At 39.3% G+C, this 24,017-nt stretch overlaps 1 protein-coding gene across 1 annotated transcript in view; it reads left to right on the forward strand.

Annotated features, from left to right (window-relative positions):
* The first annotated feature begins 11,703 nt into the window (after positions 1-11,703).
* Positions 11,704-24,017, forward strand: part of LOC115795365 (double-stranded RNA-specific editase 1-like) — a 55,848-nt gene continuing 43,534 nt past the window's right edge. The window contains exon 1 of the mRNA XM_030751232.1: positions 11,704-11,783. The gene's annotated coding sequence lies outside the window, so the exon portion shown is untranslated. The remainder of the gene's footprint in view (positions 11,784-24,017) is intronic.

Genomic DNA, 24,017 nt, shown 5'->3' on the forward strand with positions numbered 1-24,017 from the left:
ACCCCCCCCCCCCCCCCCCCCCCCCCCCCCTCCCCCTCCCAATAAATTCACATCATTTCGATTTACAAAAAACATCTTACATGAATAACATAAATGTTCTTTATTCATTATCAATTTGGGGGAAAATACTAGCATGTTTAATTATTTGGTAATGTAACACCCCCCCCAGACACACACACAAAAACTCAGTATGCATTCACTGTTTGCTTGTGGAAGCAGCTGCTGGGGGGTGGGTGTAGTTCAAAAAAATGAAAAAACGGCCAAAAAAGCGGACGAACAACAATTTTTCATTGTTGGTCGACAACACCCCCTTGTAATAATAAATAAATAGGCAGAGAGCTTAACTCCCCCAGTGTTGGACTCAAAGTTACGCCCTTGCCTGGCTGTCTATTTTCAGTCTATTTTCAGTGTATTATCTTTGTGCCGTAGTCAGAATACATTTATCTGATCCAGGGCAAAGCTGAGCCACGGGCTGAATTAAAATATTGTTGAACACACAAGCATGTCTGTGGAAATCACCAATTCAGCCAGATGTGTTTCCTAATGTATCCATCATTCATGCTAACTTTACTCTCTACACTTCAGTATATCAGAGCAATAACTGACCTCACTGGTGCTTTGTCAACAATTGGTTCTCTTGAACACTTTGTTTTATGTCTGAATTATAGGACACAGACAGTGGAGGTAAAGAGTGGAAATCTGGAATGACACTAAGGGTATTCACATCCAAACTGGAGGAATTAGGAATTAAAGGACTTTAATGTATGATATTTTGGCTCCTGCTTTTTTTTTTTTCTTTTCAATGTAAACTGCAAATTCCCCAGGGGAGGGCCATTCTCTTATTTCTTAATAAAGTCAGAAGATTCCCAAGTATTTCATTTACATTTGGAGCCACTACATGTGGTCAGAGCTCTGAATGCAATGAGACAAAACAAATCCAACAGGGAGGAGGAGCATTGGGAGAGTATAAATCAACAGTTTGTTGCATTGAGAAAAAAAAAAGACGAAGAGGAAAGGGTCTGGAAGTCCACAGAAGACAACACTAATGGATGATCACAGGAACCTTCAAGTCACATTGTGCTGTGTCCTGAAAGTGGCTCTCTTTTTTTAAAATGGCTTTTTTTACCTTGGTGATGTTTGCTGATGATTTTCTGCAGCATTAATATTTGCAACAGCTGATTTCATGAAGCTTGTGTTTCTCGTTTTACGTTCAAGTTCTGTCTTGCCTTATTTCTCATCTTCAAATATCAGATTAAAAACCTGAAAAAAATCTACAAAAGCCAGAGCAACCCTGGACCAACACTGTGTGGACTCTTCTGGAGCAGAATGATGGGAAGAAAAACAGATAGAGAAGACTGCTTAATCTCTTTAAACTCCAGAATTAGGGACATCGAGCCAATGAAAGCTTTAATGTGCAGTTGGTATCATACTGAAAAACCAGCATGCAGCCTGAACAAACACAAATGTTGCTCGTGATTCAGCACACTAAATAAATAGTAAATGGACTGGTTCTTATGTAGTGCTTTTCTACTCTGTTTGAGCACTCAAAGCACTTATACAACACGTTTGCATTCACCCATTCACACAAGCACTTCCATGATTAAGTAAGCTAAGTGCTTTTATAATCTAACATTCACACACATTCACACTCCAACTTGCATCAGAGAGCAACTTGGGGTTAAGTATCTTGCCCAAGGATACATTGGCATGTAGTTTGGAGTAAATGGTAAATGGTAAATGGACTAGCTCTTATATAGCGCTTTTCTACTCAGTATGAGCACTCAAAGCGCTATTACAACATGTTTACATTCACCCATGCACTCCCATTCATACAAGCACTTCCATGTTTGCTAAGCTAAGTGCTTTTTAATTAACTATCATTCACACACATTCATACTCCGACGGGACGGTCGGAGAGCAACTTGGGGTTAAGTATCTTGCCCAAGGATACATTGGCATGTAGCCTGGAGTAGCCAGGAATCGACCTGCCGACCTTCCGATCAGTAGGTGACCCGCGCTACCTCCTGAGCTACAGCCACCCCTCACTAAATATATGAAATAAGAAATAAACGATAAACCCACAGAGGGCTGAATTCAGACATCCTGAAAATCAAAGGCTACTCCATTTTGCCAACATTTCACTGCAGTGACTCAAAATGGTCCTCAGTATTTTATATGGCCTATGCGCTGACAATGTCATCCTCCTAATGAGAGCACAGATGGTGTCCTGGGGGATCTCCTCCCAGATCTAGACCAGGGCATCACTGAGCTTCTGGACAGTCTGAGGTGAAACCTGGTAATGTCGGAAGGACTGAAACATAATGTCCCAGAGGTGCTTTACTGGATTTAGATCAGGTGAGCATGGAGGCCAGTCGATGGTACCAATTCCTTCATCCTCCAGGAACTACCTGCATACTCTAACCACATGAGGTATTCTTCCAGGTATTCTTGGCACCAGGAAGAATCCAGGACCTACTGCACCAGTGTATGGGACCAAGGATTTCATCCCAATACCTCATGGCAGTCAGGCTGCTGCTGCCTAGCCTGTAGAGATCTGTGCATTCCTCCATGGATATGCCTCCCCAGGCCATCACTGACCCACTACCAGAACAATGTTACAGGCAGCGTAATGCTTAATGTCATAATGATTTTCCAGACCCTTTCATGTGTTTCACATGTTCTCAGGGTGAACCTGCTCTCGTATGTGAGGAACACAGGGTGCCGGTGGTGGACCTGCCAATTCTGGTATTTTATGGTAAATGCCAATTGGGCTCCATAGTGCCGAGCAGTGAGCACAGCGCACACTAGAGGACATTGGTCCCTCAGGTCACCCTCATGAAGTCTGTTTCTCATTGATTGTTTCGTCAGATTCATTCACACCAGCTCATCCTGTTCCTTCTTACAGAAAGGATCAGAGGTCGGTGCTGCGGATGGGTTAAGGACCTCCTGCAGTACCTGCCTGTCTCCTGGAATCTCATTTATGCTCCTGAGCTGGGAGACACAGCAAACCTTCTGGCCATGACACATGTTTATGAGCCATCCTGGAGGAGCTGGACTACCTGTGTAACCTCTGTGGGGACCAGGTATGGCCTCGTGCTACCAGTAGTGACACTGACACTAGCCAATGAAAAACTACTGAAGAAAAAAAAAAAAACAGTGAAAAAAAATGCTAATGGCCTCCACCTGTAAAACCATTCCTGTTGGAGGGGTTGTCTCATTGTTGATTTCATTAACACCAAAACAGCTGAAACTGATTAACAATCCCCTCTGATACTTGACTGACCAGATCAATATCCCAGAAGTTTAATTGATTTCATGCTATACTCTTGATTCCTTTAATTTTTTTTAGAAGTGTAAGTAAGTGATAGCAGTGAAAATGTAAGCCATCCCCACCTTACGCTCCCCTCTGGAAGCCTTGCTATAATTAGATCAGAGGTAAGAAAAACCTAATCAATAGAAAGTTCAGTGCTGCCATGCTCCATTAGAACTCATTAATAATGAATCTATGGGAAGAGCACAGTGTTGAATTAAAAGTAATCAGAGCTCATTGTTAGCAACCTCTAAATGTATTGAATATACGAAGCACAGTGTGTTTTCCAGTGTAGATGTTGTAGCTCTGATTCAGCCTGTGTACCCAGATAGATATGGATTCTTTATTTTTTATATTTCCTTTTCATTGTTAAATTGCATATTGTGGAGTCTGACAGTCCTATGGGGCAAAAAGGTAAGTTGGCACTGAAGAGCACCTTGCCTAAGAAACTAACTAATCTTTAACTGATGCTCACTGATAGCAGAGGATGACCCAAGGTAAACAGAGAAGTGAGAGGAAGGAAAAGGGTTAAAGGACCATGCTGCAACAAGTCTCCTGACAAGTCACTCGGGGTCATGAGTGGGAGGTGGAGCCTACCCCAGCTGTAATGGGGCGAGAGTCAGGGTACACCCTGGACAGGTCGCCAATCTGTCATAGGGCTAACACAGACAGGCAACCATTCACACTCACATTCACACCTACAGGCAATTATAACCTAACCCCACTAACTGCATGTTTTTGGACTGTGGGAGGAAACCGGAGCACCTGGAGAGAACCCATGTATACGCAGGGAGAACATGCAAACTCCACACAGAAAGGCAGACTAGATGGTGGATTCAAACCCAGGACCATCTTGCTGTGAGGCAGCAGTGTTAACCACACACCCTGCTGCCCATCCCAGGTGCTAATGACTTATCATTTTAAGGTTATGATTGCGTTAGATTCAGGCACCAGACCTACTTGGGTTTAGAAAAAAGTGTTTCAGCTTAAAATAGTTTTCAGAACATTAATTATTCGAGAACTCCATAAAGTAAACTTCTCCCACTACCATCATTTTCCAGTCTGTTCCCCCATTGCTTGTAGCAACGCTACAACATAACTGTTCAGTTGCATTGATGATCCTGGAAATACATTTACTGATGTTGCTGTTGTAGAGACAACACCACTAATATTAGATTGTATATTGTTGAACATTCACTCCAGGACTAATGTAATATCAGGGCAGGGCAGAGTCAGATAAGATGTTTGAAATTAATTTTACAGTAGATTGTATTACCCATTACCCATCAGACATGGCATCACCTCCCAAAACTCCACAGCTTTCTTGTCTATGTGAGAGAGACTCACGTCACCAGTGAAGCACTTAGGGTAGATCTCTAACCAAGCAGCCTGCATTATTCATTTATTGGGTAAAGAAATAGCTTCAAATCTAACTGCTTTATCTGATTATTAGTTCAGTGTCAATTTTTAATCTAGTCTACAGTCTACAGTAAAAACCCTGTTCATCAAAACTGTTTTAAAATGGGGTTTTGAGAAAGAGACGCACCTGTATGAATGTAAACAAATAATTAGAGTTCAGTCAAAATAATTATTTACAAGTGTGTCTTTGCAACTGCAAAGAAGAAGATGAAGGTATCAGGGACATTTTCAGTAGGATGATATTTCTCAAAAAAAAAAAAATAAATAAAAATCTGCCCTGTGCTGCTGTGTTTGCTTCAAATGTTCCCATGTGTTCGGTGTTAGAGTCATACTTGTACTTTCCCACACTGGAGTAAATCCTTTATCTTTTACATAACTGCCAACCATTTTCCAAACATCTTTTCTGAAAGCTAAGATGATCAAAGAATGTGAGCCTGCATAACCTGACATAAAAAAAATGAAAGTAAGGGGAGAGATCCCTTAATGAAGGCATGCAGGATGTCATTATTTCTTCTTCATCCCTCTACATTTTTGTACTCCTTTCCTTTTCAAGCAGCTACTGGGTTTAGTTCATACAATGTGAAAACTAACATGAAAGAAGGTCCTGGGTTCAAATTCCAAATGGAGACTTTCTGCATGGAGTTTTCCTTGTGTCTGCATGGGTTCTCTCCAGGTATTCTCTTATGCCCTATGACAGCTGGGATAGGCTCCCATAGCTCCCATCCATCTGTGACTGTAATTGGATAAGCGGAAGAAAATGGATGAATAATCCATTGCAGAGACTTATTCCAAGGTATGTGTTAAAACTAATCCTAGCAGTTTGCCACCACCCCACATATCTTTTGAACCAGCAGGGCAAATCTACAATCCTTGTTATGGCTCAGGAGCAGGTTGTCTACTAACTGGAAGGTTGGTGTATGATCCCTGGCTCCTTCACTGCATATGTTGAAGTGTTCCAGGGCAAGAAATTGAACCCCAAATTACCTCAGATGCATCCATGGAAGGTACAGTGTTGATACAAGGTAACTTTGATGTTCGGCTTCCTCTCTCCCCTGATTTCTTCCTTTAAAACAAGCTAATGGGCAGCACGGTCCCACAGTGGTTAGCACTGCTGCCTCATAGTTTGCATGTTCTCCCTGTGTCTGCGTGGGTTTTCTCCTGGTACTCCGGTTTCCTCCCACAGTCCACAGACATGCACTTACTGGGGTTAGGTTAACACTAAATTAACACACATACTACAGAGTAAACACATACTACAGAGTAAACACAGGGGAGTTAACAACCTAAAGACAAATCCAGCAAACCTTCAGGGAACGTTCCTTAAAGGTTTTCTCAAGGTTCTTCAAAAATAATCCTGAAGGAACGGTCCTAGAATGTTCTCCAAAGTGTAACCTTCAGGAACTATAAGGGAGCTCAGATTCCCTCTGATTACGCTTTAGCGTGAAATAATATGTGTGTCCTAAATTTACTCATTTGGCTAAAGATATTTCTTTTCTTTATTTTTTGTCCTTTTTCTTGTTTTTTCTTCATTTGAAAGCACTGAATGAGTTACTGTACATTTAGATCTGCAGCCAATAAATCTCAAAGAAGAAAAAGAGTGTCACAGCCAAACTGTTTTCAACGTTTTAACATCAACAGAACCCCAGCAGCTGAAATTATGTAACTAAAAGGCAGTTATCTACATTTTCACAAAAATATTTCTTGCAAGTATTTTTACCTGCTCAGCTTGTGTACTCTTTCTTAATGATTATTTTTGACACGTTCATGGGCTAAGATGTTATTATTACGTGGCTTGATTAAGGTGTATATTAGGCTGACATCTGTTGCCAGTACTGAAACTGTTCTGGGCCAGTACAGGGCCACCAATGTATCTGCAGCTGGCCTCGTGTTGGCCCATGTGTGGGCCACCTCTGGCAAACCACATCTGGCTATTTGTTCTTTGTGGTTTGTGAGCTGAGTGTAAGAAAATTGTGTGGGCCAGATCTGGGCCAGATTAATTTTGTTATGTGGGATATCATCATTTAAGCTTTTAGAAAGGAGATGGTTTAAACCCTTGTGAGCTAAAAGAAAAACTACTCATGATTTTATTAAAAACGATATGATTACAGGGTTAAATTGCAGTAACAAAGTTGCAAATCAGTGGTAACATTAGTGTTTTCTCAGAAAAAGGTGCTATGGAATTTGATGAACTTTGAAAGTCTACACAGACTACTCAGAAAAGTTTTGACAAATTCAAATTGAAAATATATCATAAATAGGGTCTATCCAAGGTGCTAGCACACTAACGATCATGTCACTTTGTCTCTACCAGGTTAAATTGGCTTCCATAACAGAGTTGCACATATGTTGTGGGACACAGCTTGCAGTGCCTGATTACGGTTCTTTAAAACACGTTCATTGTTTGGTTTTTATATCTGACATTCAATCTGATTACTAAGAAGTTGGGAAAGGAGAAAAATGCCATTTTACAGAATGCCTCATAACTATTTAAAATTTTAAATAAGATTTTGGAGCCACTTTTTCAACACCTACGATTACATTTTGTTGAGAATTTTATCACTTTGATGTTGGTATTTTACTGCTACTAATTTATATCATGGGCAGCACGGTGGCATGGTGGTTCACACTACTGCCTCACAGTTACAGTGACATCCAGAAAGTCTGGGATCGATCCGCCTTGGCCTGGGTCTCTTTGTGCCGAGTTTGCATGTTCTCCCCATGTCTGTGTGGGTTTCCTCCCAAAGACATGCAGTTACTGGGGTTAGATTAATTGGTCACCCTAAATTGAATGTGAGTGGTTCCCTGTGTTGGCCCTGCAACAGACTGGCGATCTGTATAGAGTGTACCCTGCCCTATGTCAGCCAGCCCCACACTGTATGCTTTACATCAGTAGGATAACACTGAGGCCTGTTATATTCACTCCATTGGATGTTCAGGGCCTCACTTTTACCTCCTGTTAAATCCAGTCTTATATTTATATTTAGAAGCTTCACTTTTATCTACTGCACAACTTTTGGTTCATATGACACTGGATCACCTTCATGATAAAGTGGTTGTGGCTCAGGAGTGTGAATGTGTGTGAATGTTAGACAGTAAGCACTTAGCTTAGATATACATGGAAGTGCTGGTGTGAATGGGTGAATGCAAATGTGCTATATAAGCACTTTGAGTGCTTGCTTAGAGTAGAAAAGCGCTATGTAAGAACTAGTCCATTTACCATAAAGTTCAAGTTGCTTAGGAAAGTGTGCCTTTGAAATTTGGGTTTGTAGACACACCTGTGTTTGTGTAATATGAATAAAGCATGGGACTAATTTTTATATACTCAGATAAAACTGCTCTAAGGAGGTTTTTATAGTGGAAGTTTTAGAAAGCTGTCACTGGGAGTATTTTTGGGGTGAAAAGTCCTTCATTTTGACAGCTGTTAGAACTGCTGTAGGGTGGCTGTAGCTCAGGAGGTAGAGCAGGTCACCTACTGATTGGAAGGTCAGCGGTTTGAATCCTGGCTGCATGCCAAAGTATCCTTGAGTAAGATACTGAACCCCAAGTTGCTCTCCGACGCAAGCACTGGAGTGTAAATCTGTGTGTGAATGTTAGACAATAAAAGCACTTAGCTTAGTTACTCATGGAAGTGCTTGTATGAATGGGTGTGAATGGGGTAAAGGTAAACGTGTTGTATAAGCGCTTTGACAGAGTAGAAAAGCGCTGTATAAGAACTAGTCCATTTACCATAGATTATGAAAAGCCCTGGTGAACTGAATCTTTGAGCCTGCAAAAAGGGGAGTGGAACTGATTAGTGGAGCCCAAAGTTGATTGGTCTGCATTAGTTTTCAGGGATGACACTTCATGTAAATTAGCAGAGGTCAAAGGCAAGTGGGCAGTTACCATTTTAAGGCTATGAAATAATGTGCCTGCTCTTTGTCGAGCACTTACTCTTTTGCTCTTCCCTTTCCTGTTCTCTTCTTCTCTTCCTGTTTCTGCATATTTCTCTCTCTTTGTTTCCCTCCTCTCTTCTCGTGTGTGTATTCTGGTCTTAGTTCTGTTACTGTCTGTGTTTTGTTTTTTGTCTGTGTTTTGTGTAACCAATATATCTAATAAACAGCCTGCACTGGAACCTGCTCATCCCAGTGATTTTTTGGAAACTTTGGTTTTAATTGAGTTTGAATTTTTGGCCAAAACAACACGGGGACCCCTAAAATTACACCCAACATTTTATCTCACAGCTAGTGCAAATTACACAACAAATGTAGGCTTTAGTACGTTTTGTAGATGTATTATTTTCAGATTCTTGTGCAGGACAGAAAGTGTTCTGAAGTGGTTCTTACACTCCAATTTCCTGTGAAAGGGAGACAAAATTTAGGTGTTGTAATGACAGTGGACGAGTCACAGCAAACTCAAAGTGGTGTAACAGGAAATGAATTCTAAGAAACTGTTGATGACCTTACCATACCTCAGTGGAAAAGTTGTAAGGACCCCCAGGATTACCTCATGGCATTTCATGATGTACATACTTGCCAATGTTTGCATGCCCAGCTAATGACATTAATCTAGTAGTTATCAGTCTATGTATTGTAAATTGACTAGTTCTTATATATAACTTTTCTTCTCTACTTGAGCATTCAAAGTGCTTTATAAAACACATTTACATTGACACACATATTAATGCTCTGATGAACACATCAGGAGCAACTCAGGGTTCAATATCTTGCCCAAGGATACTTTGGCATATAGACTGAAGCAGCAAGGGATTAAACCACCAACCTTCCAATTATGACCTGCTCTACCTCCTGAGCCACAGCCACCCCAAATTATGTGAGAATAGTTAATTATTATTTATGTTTTAAATTATGTAGATAAGCATCAATGGTTTGCCATTTGCAAGAAGGTGCAGATTGAAGGGGAAGTTACTCATCCAGCACCTTCAGGAGGCACCTGACCAAGGGAGGTTTACCAAGAGCCCAAGTCATGATGAGCATTCCATGCTGTCCTCAGTCAAGTGTTGGGTCATCACTATGAAAAACATGGTGTCCTAGCCAGTTCCCACTGCTGCATGGAATACTGGAACCCCATCTCGGGTTCTCTTACACTGGTTCAGTGCCAGAGACCATCATTCTGATCGCACCCGATTCACATTTCATCTGTCACTGAGTTCCACTGAAGTTGCATTGATGTCTAACTTTTAATGGAGGGTCTCATGACTGGATTTTGATGGATTTAGATGCTCTGCAAACCTGGAATATCACAGGTGTCTGGGGTATTGAAGCCTGGCTGGTTTGCAGTCCGGGGGTTGTAGTGGGACTTTTTCCAAACCCATGTTTGTGGTTTTTTTTTGCTCATTCTTGCATGGCATAATATTTTTTTGTATGATTATACATGTTTGACATATGTAACCTTAAAACCTTGCTGTTGTTTTGTTTTCATTTGTTGAGTATTTTATAATTATACTTAGTTTGACATTTGACTTATTTCAGTTTGAAACATTGTGTGTCTGTTGCCGTTTCTTTCTAGTAATCATTAATTAATCAGTGTGTTTGCTAAACTATGTTAACATTTCAGTTATACCAAAGCAAAACACTGAAAGGTATCTAAGTGTTTAAAGTTATTTCAAGTTCACAATAAAGTTATTAAACACTGAAATATTGTATACCTTATCAGTAACATACATGATATTTTTTGTCCTCATATAATGCCTGTATATTCTAGAAGTACTGCATTTTATTTCATAAGGTGTATGGTGATTTGAGCACAGATGACCAATATAATAAGGTCTGAGTATCCACCTAAGCTGACTATTATGTGTGTCTTTGATATGCACTATCACCAAGGGTTTTCCTCAGAACATAGAAGATCAGTGTTCTTTTTGACTAAAGTAGCAGCAGTTTGAAAGTTTAGCTTAAAGAGTAAAATTTGGTCTTCAGTTCCCATTTTTGACACGAAAACCAAAAATAAAACAAAAACACGTCTTTCTAATCTTCTGATTGGGTGGGCAAAGTAAACCCATTTGGGTGTACTTAGCCCAGGATGCAATTTAAAAGAAAACAACAGGAGAATAAAGAGTCTTGTGGAGTTTTAGAAACTTTCTTTAGTAATACAGTGAGCCCATATTGAAGCCTTATTGCTGCCTTCAATATACAGTTCATAGAATAATTATGAACTTTAGCTGATCTAAACTCAAGCACTCTAAGTGGTTGGAAAGACTAGAGAAGTGAAAAACACACTGTTCTATTTCATTCCATTCACAACCTAAATGTGTAAACATTGCATGGGCCCAGCTTTACATATTGCTTTGACATTGATAAAGACTGATTTTACCTTTGTATGATAAAATCTTAATTTAAAACTGGAAGAGAAACCTTTCTCACTTATTTCACTGCAAGGAAATACATAAGAAAGGGAAAAGGGGGACATCCATTATCCACTGTTTCTTTATTTTTCAGTTTTTAGGTTGCCTGAAAATTTGTGCAAAAGCTGAAAAATACTTACTTTTACCCAGCAAAAATTTTGGTGTGGAAGGACATACAGGTAAAAATATATTAAATGAATGAGGGTCAAATTCCATTTAGCTGCTTAAGTTTTGGGTAGTGGGTGCTGCATACCTTACTAAAACATTTGAATAGAATAGAGCCAGATTGCAACCTTACTTATTAGTAGTAAGTAAAAATTGGGATTGGTTCTGGAAAACATTTGTGCAAAGGCGCAGTGAAAGCGTTCTGGTCACACGTGACCTTACAAAGACGCTTTCCCCCCTTTATTTTGTCACATTCCTTTATCTAAATACAGTCATTTTTATATATGAAGATAATAATATATACTGGAGCTTTTTCGTTGTGTTCCAATAGGTTTACAGGCTTTTTTCTGCCCACCTCTTTCTGTCCAGTAGGAAAAAGCAGGATTTGACCTCGCGTGTTTTTTGTTTTAACATCTCCGTCACCCCGCAGAGCTGACCCCCTGCAGGCATCATTATGGACTTCAGTGGACTTCAGACGCAGCAGCATCACAGCGCTCGGCTGGCTTCCACTGCCCTTTGACTGACAGCACCCTCACACACAAGCTCACGGTAAGTAGCTGTTTTTGTTTTAGTTAACGCATTTATAGCTTTCACAACTCAAAACTCCATCTTAAATATTATCACGTTAACATTTTCTGTATTGATGTTCTGTAAGGTTACAGTACTTCACCGCACATGGGAGAAAGAAAGCACCCCCGTGTCTTCTATTCCCGGTGAAAAGCAAAAGTCCTCTTTCATTAATCGACTGGCGCTATAAAGCAGAGGAAAACGTGCTAAACCTGTTGTGTTATCATAATTTATTGTTTAATGTGTTTTAAATGTCGGATTGAAGAGTCGGTATGAACTAATTATTTTGTAACAAATGTGGGTTTGCGGATCAAAATGTCCTTAAATCAGCAGCTTTTTATCCTTTTACCTCGGCGTGACTTTTTCTTGATGCGCGCACCCTGAACACCGAACCATACCGCGGACCGGGGTCCGGTTATATTTGGTGGGCGCCTGAAAATATTTAGTGAGCAGCTGGGATGAGATGTTACACCAGCCGGTTACTAGCCCACAGGTTACTGGTTTGAGTCCCCGTTTAGATACGTTTTTATAATAAACAGCTTTATAAACTAATATCACCCCTGCTCCGCCAAACAATATTTAACAGCTGTGTGATGGTTTCTGCATTCCTGCAAAATCATAGTAATCTGCACATTTTTTCAGCAACAGGAGCACAGTTAAAACACACACACACACACACACACACACACACACACACACACACACACACACACACACACACACACACACACACACACACACACACAAGCTGTCCAGCATTTACAGTAAAAAAAGATGAAAATAGTGAGAATTAATATGTACTTAAACACAGTAATGCTTTCACTAAATATCTCACCCTGGTTCTCTATAGAGCTTAGAATATTCAAGCTTATTTTCATGTTTGGAATCAAGTCTTTTCCCTACTGCATCACAAAAATAATGAAATCAGTCTAAATATGAAGATCTGTGACTCTGTCCTAAATCCATAAATCAATAAACTTTGAGGAAACATTTGACGCGTTTTTCTGTCTAGACATGAAACTAAGAACATTTTTATGCTTTTCTGGCTCCTCGGGTCACCGAGCCTTACAGAAAGAAACTTTTTGACATAACTATCAAAGCAGATACTGCATGGTAAGACAAACATTACTAATATTTAAGTACAAGTAGAGTACTGTTAATGTTAAGTACAAATTAATTCATTAGTCTTTAAGCATAAATAATTTAAATATACCTGTTTTGTAGAAAAATTCATAAATTACGATGATGGTGATGATGATACTTTATTGATCCCACAATGGGGAAATTATTAAAGCACATTAAAGACTACTCTACTGTGAAGACACTAACAGTAGAGTCTTTAGCACTTAGAATGTCTCTTTATGCTACAGTGACTTCTGGACACTGCATGGCCTGGGTCAGTTTTGCCCCTGGCTTTTTTCCTCTCATCTTCCACTTGCCCTAAATGCACAAAAATAGAGCTAAAAAATGGATGATGGGATTTATGTTCACGTCAATGCACGTAAATGCAAAGGCAGTTAGCCGTGACTCAGTCTGTGGGCATCGCAACTGGACTTGCCCTTGCGATCCCCTAACAGTAGATGACACGGCATGGAGGCGGGGTGATCCCAATCCATTCTGTTCCATCTTTTCACTAAACCGAAAAGCACTGCTGTTATAAAAACTACATTAACTAAATAAAAGAGAAATAAAGCCGATTCAGACCATCAGGAGACTAAAAGAACTCTCAGAAATAGTCTGTATCAGCTTCACTTGCCTGATGGTTGAAATTGTCATTCCTTAAAAAGAAGAGTTGTGCAGCTTCTTTTCTCAATGTTGACCTGCAGCTGTGCACCAGGTCTGCTATCTGCAACATCATGCAGGTTGCTGTCTTCGAACAGATGCTGCAGCTGCTGTGATGGGCTGACAGAGGCGCAGACACACACCTGTGTAAATGGATCAAGCCTAATCTGCATCATTGACAAGTTAGAACCTAAAGAGCACATTGCAGAGCTGAGTTATTTTCTAATATTTATTAAGTCTCAAAATTGATAGTCTGCTGCTGATTTCAGTAAATGTAACAGTTTCCTCCTTCTCTGTCAGGAAATTTGCAGATGTGAAGCAAAAGAGGGTGAAGCTGTGCAGATGAAAAAGTCTCTAATTAAAACAGGCTGTTTTCTACATTTGATATGTAGGAATCTACTATTTAGGAATATTTAGGTTATTTAATATTTTTAAAATTGATGCCATTTTGAGCTATTGAAATTTGAGCTTATTTCATATTAGTATTGAAGTTCAATGGCACAGCTGGACAAAGAGATTTAATTCATGTGTGTGAAACCTTTTGTATTGTTGTGTTTGATTGGATCAGCTGTGTTTGAAGAGAAAAAGCTGAGATGATTAATATTGTGCATATTAATTTCATTAAAAAAAGTTACAATTTTTTTGTAAAAGCTGTGGTTATATATTATAATAATTATGAACACTCCTAAACTAGGTATCACATTGACAGCATCAATAAATACTCTAACGGGCTTCAAATATTATTTCAGTATTTTCATATTGCACAGCAGGGTGCAAACCATCTCCATCTCTGTTTGTTTCTTCTTTCCCCCACAAATCACACGGGTAAATGTGAATTTTGGAATCAATACAACTATTTTTTCATGCATTTCTTTGTGACATTTCTTCCAAAAACTTCATCACTTAATATTAGAAGTTCTCAAATATTTTAAGAAAGAGTGTAGCCTTGGAACAAAATTTTCAGTTTAGTTTGATTTATTTTTAATTATATGGCACCAATTCACTGTTGTTGTGTAAGTTTAGAGACACTCCTAACAATCTAACTGTCCCCTATGAGCAAGCGTTTGGCATTTAAATTCTTATTTTCAGGTGATTATAAGGTAATAAAAGCATAATGCATTTCTGGCAACAAGTACACTAGATTTCATGTCAATACTAATATGACCTTTATTCAAGTGAAACATCTGATGATATTAATCTGATCAGGTGTGGAATCAAATGCCACAGTGATGCATTTGATTCATGGTAATGGAATCAAATGCATGACTGTGGCTGACATGCAAGAGACTGAATAAAAGTCTTCATCGTTATCCCCACTGCAAGATTAATTCAGTCCCATCATTAAAAGTGTAGATTATTTTTCCACAACATAACTATCATGACCTTTCATACACACCAAACCCACATTTAAAGCATTAATTTGAAGCTGATGGATAGATGAAACATGTCCAGTATTTGTCTGGTAGTTTTGCAGCAAAAGAACCTTCGTCGGCCTCAGCCTGCTCGTTCCTTTCCTGCAGCTGAAGGAGGATGTTAAATCTTCAGTTTCACAACCTGCATAACTACTTGTGCATTTGGAATGATGATGAATTATATCTATTTCCTTTGGCTGAATCAATCCTTCAGCATCAAACTTCTCTCAGGACACTGATTGGGCTTGTTCTGACCCTTGACACTGTCATATTCTGGAAGTTCCTGAAAATGAAAAATTAAATAAAATGAAAAATTAATTTAAAAAAATTAATGAACTGGCTGTAGAATTTTAGATGCAAATTTAGGAAAACACTGAAATCAGACAATGGTTGGCAAATGCTGTGGCAGATGACTTCCATTATGCTTCTATTGATGCTTTGCCTGTTGACACTGCAGAAAAGCTCATTTGATATGTGCATCAAAATAAGCTGACTAGTACAGTGGTTTATAGGATTTACAGAAAGTGTGCAATAATTATTTAAACAAAATTAGGTAGGTGCATAGGTTTGAGCCCCCCAACAGAAAAATGACATCAATATTTAGTAGATCCTCCTTTTGCAGAAATAACAGCCTCTAAATGCTTCCTATAGCTTCCATTGAGAGTCTGGATTCTGGTTGAAGGTATTTTGGACCGTTCTTCTTTCCGAAACATCTCCAGTTCAGTCAGGTTGGATGGTTTCTGAGCATGGACAGCCCACTTTAAATCCCACCACAGATTTTCAATAATATTCAGGTCTGAGACTGAGATGGCCGTTCCAGAACGTTGTACTTGTTCCTCTGCATGAATGCCTTAGTAGATTTTGCTTTGCCACTGATTCTTGAACATTGTTCTCAAGAATCTGCTGATATTGACTGGAATCCATGCGACCCTCAACTTTAACAAGATTCTCAGTACCTGCACTGGCCCCACAGCCCCACAGCATGATGGGACCACCACCAAATGTTACTGTGGGTACCAAGTGTTTGTCTTGGAGTGCTGTGTTCTTTTTTCACCATGCATACCACCCCTTGTTATGTCCAAATAACTCAGTTTTAGTTTCATCAGTCCACAGCACCTTATTCCAAAATGAAGCTGGCTTGTCCAAATGTGCTTCAGCGACTCTGTTTGTGGCATGTGTGCAGAAAAGGCTTCCTCTGCATTACTCTCCCATACAGCCTCTCGTTGTGCAAAGTGCGCTGAATAGTTGAACGATGCACAGTGACACCATCTGCAGCAAGATGATGTTGCAGGTCTTTGGAGCTGCTCTGTGGGTTGACTGTGACTGTTCTCACCATCCTTCACCTCTGCCTATCTGAGATTTTTCTTGTCCTGCCACTTCGGGCCTTAACTAGAACTGTGCCTGTGGTCTTCCATTTCCTCACTATGTTCCTCACAGTGGAAACTGACAGCTGAAATCACTGAGAGAGCTTTTTGGATCCTTCCCCTAAATCATGATGTTGAACAATCTTTGATTTCAGCTCATTTGAGAGTTGTTTTGAGGCTCCCATGTTGCCACTCTTCAGAGAAGATGCAAAGAGGAGAAACACTTGCAATTGGCCACCTTAACCCTTTCTCATAATTGGATTCACCTGTGTATGTAGGTCAAGGGTCAATGAGCTTACAAAACAAATTTTGTGTTCCAATAATTATTGCTAAAGGTATTCAAATCAATAAAACGACAAGGGTGCCCAAACTTATGCATCTGCCAAATTTTGTTTAAATAATTATTGCACACTTTCTGTAAATCCTATAAACTTCATTTCACTTCTCAAATATCACTGTGTTCATCTGCTTTATGATATATTTAACTGAAACTGCTGATCCGAACAACCAATGATTTATAAAGGAAAATCATGGAAATTATCAGGGGTAATCCAGACTTTTGCATACCACTGCATTCTCTGATGGTCCTCGATTGAGTTATAGAAAAAAATGAGTTTCTGGATATATGCTGTCATTTGGTTTGATGGATTATGTCAGTTTAATTTGGTTTTCCTGTTGATCGTTTTGCTTATCAGTCATGTCCAAATCTTTTCAGTGACACTGTGTGGGAAATGTGGGAACAGAATGTTTACCATCTTTGCGTTACAATTCATTTGCACAGGATACAATAATATAACCACTCAGAAAAAGTACAAGAAATGTATAAAAGGCACTTAAAGTGATTTACAGTATTTATGGAGCATTTTTACCAGCATTTTTCCAGTTTTAGTGCTTAGTTCTCCAAGTGGTAGGGCAGCAAACCCTGTGGGCTGTAAACCCTGTGGGCTGTAAACCCTGTGGCCTTTAAACCCCGTGGGCTCTAAACCCTGTGGCCTGTAAACCCTGCGGGCTGTAAACCCCATGGGCTGTAAACCCTGCGGACTGTAAACCCTGTGGGTTGTAAACCCCATGGGCTGTAAACCCCGCGGGCTGTAAACCCTGTGGGTTGTAAACCCCATGGGCTGTAAACCCTGCGGGCTGTAAATCCCATGGGCTGTAAACCCTGCGGGCTGTAAACCCTGTGGCCTGTAAACCCCGCGGGCTGTAAACCCTGTGGGTTGTAAACCCCATGGGCTGTAAACCCCATGGGCTCTAAACCCCATGGGCTGTAAACCCTGCGGGTTGTAAACCCTGTGGGCTGTAAACCCCATGGGCTCTAAACCCCATGGGCTGTAAACCCCATGGGCTCTAAACCCCGCGGGTTGTAAACCCTGTGGGCTGTAAACCCCATGGGCTCTAAACCCCATGGGCTGTAAACCCCATGGGCTCTAAACCCCGCGGGTTGTAAACCCTGTGGGCTGTAAACCCCGCGGGCTGTAAACCCAGCGGGCTGTAAACCCCGCGGGCTGTAAACCCTGTGGGATGCAAACCCTGTGGTTTGTAAACCCTGTGGGCTGTAAACCCTGTGGGTTGTAAACCCTGTGGGCTGTATCTTTTTGCTTTTGGTTTTACATTACAATTAAGCAAATCCTTAAAAAAAGAACCCATGACCTGTGCATCCTGTTCTCTTTCTCAGCTGGTTTGTAAGCATGTGTGCGTCTGATGTATGCTTTCTGTCATTTCTGCAGGTAGCCTTCTAGTGCCATTTAAATGAATGAAAATATTAATAACAGCAGTTATAGAAACTTCATGCACAATCCTCACTTCCTCTTCTGCCATATCCTTCCTCCTCTAGCTGGAAATTGTTGATATTTTTTAATACAACGTTTCAGTTGGCTTTTTGAAAGGTTACTTTAAATTTAGCACAAGCCTAGTCTTCAGCAAATTCTGGATGTAATTTGCTTTTCTAAGATCAAGCATGAGATCGGGGTCACAGCTTCATGATGTGAGGGTTAGGGTTAGTTAGTTTGTATGCTTTTTAGGTTCAGTGCGTACCTGTGAGAACTGGGAGAGGCCCCAGTCCTGTGACCACGAGTTGGTTAATCTGTTAAGAAACCACTTTCCACCAGCACTTCAATCACAATGTGTGATTTATTTCAAGGGATTTAACAAAAGATTTATATTAACTGTTAAGGAAATATGGCTGTTACAGTATATGATTTTATTTATATAGCGCCAAATCACAACAAACAGTTTCCTCAAGGCGCTTTGTATTGTAGGTAAAGACCCTACAGAGAAAACCCAACAGTCAGAACGACCCCCTTCACTAGAATTCCTACAAAATTGATATTATATGATATTTTCAACATAAACAACTGTTTTGTTTTTTAGGCCTATATTAGACAGGAAGTCAGTGGGGAGAACGATGGTGAATTAGCCTGAGGCTGACTAGAATCTAGGCTGCTACTCTAACTTCTCACCCGTGATTTATTTTCAGCTGAGTGCTTTTGTTTTTCAGACCATAACTTTGTCTTTTTGGTTCAGGCCTCTGTGGACGAGACTTGTATTTTGAAATTGAATTGAAAAGTCCAAAAGTATAGTCCAAACGAGTTGTGTGAAAAGGCTCTAAAAGAAACCGAGAATGAGAATGTGCAACTTGTATTTTCTACAATCCACACCTGCCTCCCAAATAAAGAGGAACAGGCACTCTGCGGCCTCTCTCTTCATCTTTGTCTTACTGTGAGTGTTGACAAACAGCAGCTTATCACCATACTATCACTGGAGTTTCCTGTCTAAAAGCTGCTGTGTGCAAGCAGATTTTTTACTGCTTTCACTTTAACTGCAGCTGAGACATGAATAAATGTCAGAAGTGAAAAGCAAGGATGAATTAACAGTACATGTCTGTGCAGCCTCCTGCCTTTCAAAAAGTCCTGCTACCATTTCTCTTTCCTACCTTAACAGCACATTTGAACATGTCAAAGAGTTTTTGAGGTGCTCAGGGATCTACGAGCACTCCTTATCTTAATGATAGTCATGTTCCTGTGGTGGCGGCTGGACTTAGAGGAAGTGCCCTTATCTCAGAGAAAGGTGAGAGATAGAGGACAAGAGGCTATGTGCTGAACAGATCTGATCCTTCAGTGTGCCCCTGCAAGAGAGCTTAGAGTGGCAAAGGAATTAAAAAAAAAACATTTATGTTTGTTAGTTTTTATGATCCAGCTCCACTAATCAGACCTCATTTCCCTAATCATAAAGCAGACTGAAAGATCCTTCTTTTACATGAGTCAATGTCAATATTAGATATGGATGGTAAATCAGAGAGAAGAGTTTGTGAGGGAGAGATGAATAAAGTACTATTCTCATTGTGAAATTTACTGCTAACTGGCAGATGGTTTCTAAAATAAAGTGAATGGCACACAGAGATGAGAATGAACTGTGCGCTCTGGAAATATGTGATGCTGGTTTGATGTTACAGCTGGATCTCTATTGACTGCGATGTGAAGAAGAATATAGTTTGCAGGATTTTTAAAAAAATTACACTGTAAGATGTGTGAGAAGATATAACCCATCCATCCATTCATCCATCCATTCATCCATCCATTCATCCATTCATCCATCCATCCATCCATCCATCCATCCATCCTTACTGCTTATCCACTTTAGGATTGCAGGGGGCGGGAGCCTGTCCCCTGGGTGAGAGGCAGGGTACACCTCAGGCAGGTCACCAATCTATCACAGGACAACAGCACAATCATTTATGAAAATATGACAATCCCAGACACTCAGAAATATTTGTCTGTTATGACAAAACAGATGTAACACATTGTAAAGTTAAGTAACTCTTACTTTTCAATAAACACATCACATTTAACACGTTAAATATTTTTTCATAAATTAATTTGCAGTAAAAGACCCCGAGGCAGGGCTTTTCAACAAAAAGCAGAGATGAACATCGAACACGGTTTCTACATTAGAAATACTGCTACAACATTTCTGTGGAGTGTTCTTTCATCTGGAACCAGTGAGAAGAGCATTTTAGTTTAATCTGAACAGGAATCATGATAGGATTGTGTCATTAGTGTGCATCTGTTAATCTCTGGGGGAAAAAAATGAGGACGTTGCCTATTTGTATGAAAATCTCAAATTTTGTTGTCATTATGGACATTTGCACCAGAAGCCTGTAGAAAAGCAGATTGAATGCTGAAGACCAGGCTCGGTGCAGGAGGGAAACTTCGCTGGTTTGAGTGTTCCCGTGGTTTCTGAACAGAACTGATGCACAAAAGAGATCCAGACTGGTTCTCTGCTGTTGGTCACAATGCCTTCAGTGAGCCACATATTTCACACTGAAATCTATCTATAATGAATAATTATGAATATTAAATTTATTAATGCAGCTATTTCAAAGAGAGAAAGTTCATTGTAAATGATTGATACGAGAGATTTCCTCATAACACTCAAATTTTATCTTGGGTTTGCAAATGTATATATATATATATATATATATATATATATATATATATATATATATATATATATATATATATATATATATATATATATATATATATATATATATATATATATATATATATATATATATATATACACACACACACACATATATATATATATAAGTTATGGAATGACTTGCCTTTGCAGGTTAGAGCGGCCCCTTCACTGTCCACTTTTAAAGTTCGTCTTAAAACCCATCTTTTTTCCTTGGCTTTTAACTCCAGCGGGATCTAGTTTTAAACTGTTTTTTTTTCTTTTTTTTTTTATTTTTTTTTTTTTTTTTTTTTAACCTGAAAGAGTTATTAAATTGTTATTTATTTGTGTTTTAATGTACAGCACTTTGTGTCAGCTGTGGTTGTTTTAAAGTGCTTTATAAATAAAGATGGTATGGTATGGTATATGTGTGTGTGTATATTTATATATATGTGTATATATATATACACATATATATATGCATAACCCAAGTGTGTTTGAGCTTCACTATACAAATTGATGGCCAGATAGTCTGCTGCAGGATTTTCTGATACAAAGCAGAATTCATTTTTTTTTTTAATAGGTGTCTCTTATTTGGGTTTTTTTGTGTAAATTTAAAATTAAAGAAAGGAGTCAAATTCTTCTTCACAGTAAATATACTTGTGAAATTCATCCTTCCCGGTCACTCAGATCAGCTGATCAGCTGTACCTTGACCTGTCGAGGACACAGCGAGGCTCAGAGGAGATGGAGCCTTTGCTGTGGCAGCTCTGAGACATTAAACAGGCCTCTTCAATGGCCAATTTTAAGTCTGCTCTTAAGACCCATTTCTTTCATTTGGCCTTTGTTTAGTATGTGCTGCTGTCTATTGAATTTTTTACTTTTTTAAATTTTATTTATCTCTACGCTTAGATTATGCTTTTATCATTGGTTTTAATTGTGTGTATAACTTTTTTATTTACTGTAGGATAAACTATGCATTTTATCATTGTTTTATTTGTGTGTAACTTCTTAAATTCTTAAATTTTTACCTTTGTAAATGTTATTTTTCTCTTGTCCTCATGTGTTTTATGTACAGCACTTTGGTCAGTGTTTGCTGTTTTTAAAGTGCTTTATAAATAAGCTTGGCTTGGCTTGTGAAAGAAATGATTAGGCATACAGCCCTTAAGGAGATAATAAGTGTTATCCTGAATACATACAATCGTTTACCCCTAATACCAAACATAATACAATATGTGATCTAAAGGTTCTTTGTCTGCTTTGGTCACGCAGTCATATAAGCAAAGAAACCAGAAAAAAAAAAAGCAAAGGAAACACAAACAAAAAGGGTCACTTAGAGTTAGACTGGGAACACAAAGTAAAGAACATAAAAGAACTAATGATACACAATGAAAACTTTGTTTAGAATGAAATACAAAAGTCACACGAGAAATGCAAACTGAAACCTGGCTGGAAGGCTTGCCTACATTAAATAAGACAACCCTGTTGGGATATATACAGAAGTAGATGATTAACTTATTGAATACAATTTTAGCAGAAAAAGGAGACCAATAACTGCAAGGACAGGGACTACAAAATACAAGAGGAAATTATTTTAAATAAACATAACCAGAATAAAGAACCATGACACTGATATTCAGAATCAGCTCGGATTCAAACTCCAGTAAGCTGAACTCATTAAATATGGAAATTGCTTAACTTATGAAAATTTATTATAAAGGATGAATAAACAAGATGGCTTAACATCTAACAGAACTGCTGCTACTTATGTTCTAATAAATTATTTTATCTGAAGGTCATTTCTCTTCATATATTAGTGCTGTTCCTTAATCTCACACAAAAATAAGGTCACATCCAGTCTGACTGTTTTTGGAATCTCTTAGTTTTCCCTCTCATCTCAGAGTCCATGAGTGGGAAAAAAGAAAGGAAACACTTACCACCAATATTTTCTGGAAGCACAAAAATCTGCCTACAGCCTTCTGCTGCAGAGACCTGAGATATTTCAAATTACACAATTTATGGGTTGGATAGCCTCAGAACTGATTAATAGCCCTAATATTTTGTCATTCCTTTCCAATTTGAGATTTTAAGTAGTTTGCAGGTTTATCAGGACACAACTTTTTTTTTTTTTTTACAGTTGATAGATTTTACACAGGGTTGGGATCCCACATGAAGTCAAGGAGTGCTTTAGGTCATGCAGGGTTTAGGACGTTTATAATTCTCATGCAATAGCAAGAATTTCAGTGCCTCAGGTTAAGGGACAGGTTTAAGAAAGCCCTTACTAGTTCATGCACATTTTAGTTGATGGACCTTATGACTACTTTGTACTGCATCATTGGCAGATGTTAGCAGAGCATTAAACAAACTGACCAGTTTAAACTGCAACACTTTACAAGACTTAAACCAGTTCAGCTGGGGTAGCTCACAGGCCGTTTCATTTCTAGTCCATTGCACTGCTGGACAGTTCTGATTTTACAAATAAATTCTCCATCTACCATATTTACATTGCAAGCAAAACCCCTTATTTATCATGTTTTGTAAGAAAATATCCAAAGGCCACTACTGATTCAGAAGTTGCTGCTAGGCTTTTTACTGTGAGACGCACACATGTTAAAGCTAACTGTCTGTCACTGCCTGAGATTGTTAGAGTTCATCTCTTCCTGTTTAGGCTCATGGGGAGGCTGGAGCCTATCCCAGCTGTCATAGGGCAAGAGGTAGGGTACACCCTGTACAGGTCACCAGCCTGTCACAGAGCCAACACAGAGAGACAGACAACCAGTCACACCTATGGGCAATTTAGAGCGACCAATTAGTAAGCGCATGGCTTTGGACTGTGGGAGGAAACCGGAGTACCCGGAGGAAACCCACACAGACACGGGGAGAACATGCAAACTCCACACAGAGAGGCCAGTGTGCCACCGTGCTGCCCTGTTAGAGTTCATTTTAAGATTTTATTGCTTGTTTTTAAAAACCTTGACTGGTCTACTGCCTATGTCTGTGACCTGCTAACTCCCTGTGAGGATCCTCTGGCAGGCACCAGCTAATACTTCCTTCTTCTCGGTGACTGGACTCTAGAACTCTCTACCTGGAGATCTTAACACTTTTTCACTGTTTTCTGTTTTCTAAATAAACCCTAATTTTAACAACCCTCAAATTAAAACATCAAATGAAATTAAATCCAATGCTGACTTAAATACAT

This window comes from Archocentrus centrarchus, chromosome 2, assembly GCF_007364275.1.
Source record: "Archocentrus centrarchus isolate MPI-CPG fArcCen1 chromosome 2, fArcCen1, whole genome shotgun sequence".
Lineage (NCBI taxonomy): Eukaryota > Metazoa > Chordata > Actinopteri > Cichliformes > Cichlidae > Archocentrus > Archocentrus centrarchus.